The following is a 1,450-nucleotide window of genomic DNA, read 5'->3' as shown; positions in this document are numbered from 1 at the left end:
AGCAGGAGGATCACTTGAGGCCAGGAGTTTGAGGCTGCAGTGAGCTATGATTATGCCACTCTACTCTGGCCAGAGTGAAAGAGCAAGACCCCATCTCTAAAAAAATTCATTAATTAACTAAGTAATTAATTCAAAATAAAATCCTCAGTTGTACTTGGTGTACTCGCATTTAGAATTTTGGAGATGGAAAAACCTGACTCTGACGGCCAGGTCATCAATTGCCTGCCGTCACATGCTATGTAATGGTCTGGCCAGGGCACCATTCCCGAAGGCCTGGCTCCCAATCCTGCCCTCCGCTGACTTCTGTACTGTCAGACCCCTCTACACGGGGTGGTTTAAACTAATGAAATCCTACCTCTACCTCAGTTGGCCTGTGATGACCTTTCCATCGAAGGATTCTGTTTGTTGAAATCCTGTATTCCTTTTGTGCATTTTTAAAGTCACATCTGATGCTGACCTTAGAAGCAACACTTGTGTGCTGAATGAATGCAGCATGATTGTGTATGCACAGGGTTTGGGACTTCTCTGAAAGGCTCTCCCAACCCTCCCAAACAGGCACAGGATGTCCGGCCGTGGTCGGCTTCCTCCACCATGGCAGAGGATGCCAATCGAAACACCGCCTCCTGCCAAGACTCTGGGACCATGCTCAGAGCCAGGCCCTGGGGGCAAAAGGCAGATCTGTGCCAAGTTTTCCAAAGCCCGGCTCCTCCCGGGCCCTCAGCCTGGAAGTGTTCTGGCCTCCTCTTTGGAAAAGGGACATCAATCTTCTGAGGATTTCTGACACTGGTTGGAGTGCTGGATGCTGCAGGCCCTTCTGTGTCTGTCAGCTGCTTCACACCCTCCAGTCCGGCAAGGCTGTCTGCAGCATCTGGAAAAGCATTCACTGGTTTGGTTGTGGTCTGCCCTCGTGGCTGAGCTGGGTCCAAGTGCCACGTCCTCCACTGGCTGCTCCGGCCCAAAGACACTCAGGAAAGGTGACAAGGAGGCCCACTTACATGCTTGCCTGGTGCTGTCTGTCCTCCCTCCGTTTCTTGGAATTTAAAAATGTTTGCTTTTGTGGAATAAATGGATAAAAAGGCTGCCTTGGTCTGAAATTCCTCCTCCATCACCTCTTCCACGGTGATGCTTGATGGACCAGATGAGAATAGTTTGAATGAAGCTTTCCTGTGCAGTATTTCACTGGGCTTGTGGTGCCATTTATCTTCACAACCTTCCTAGAAAAGATCAGGGGAACAAATCTCTGCTCTTGTTTGCTCATGGGGAACTAATGGAAGCTACAAAGACAACTATAGAAAAATCAGTAAGGCAGCAAAGCAGGACCCATTGGAGAAAATGCACGTCGATGAAACAGTCTTTTCCTGACTTTAGGGATTTTGACAACCATGGGCACTGAGGACACCATGGGTGGGGTATCAGGAGTGTAGAGGGACTAGAGATAGGTTCTTTTGCA

Source organism: Otolemur garnettii, unplaced genomic scaffold, assembly GCF_000181295.1.
Source record: "Otolemur garnettii isolate 467f Iridium unplaced genomic scaffold, OtoGar3 scaffold00012, whole genome shotgun sequence".
NCBI classification, from domain to species: domain Eukaryota; kingdom Metazoa; phylum Chordata; class Mammalia; order Primates; family Galagidae; genus Otolemur; species Otolemur garnettii.
The sequence above is the reverse complement of the archived record's forward strand: the minus strand, read 5'-3'. Positions refer to the sequence as shown.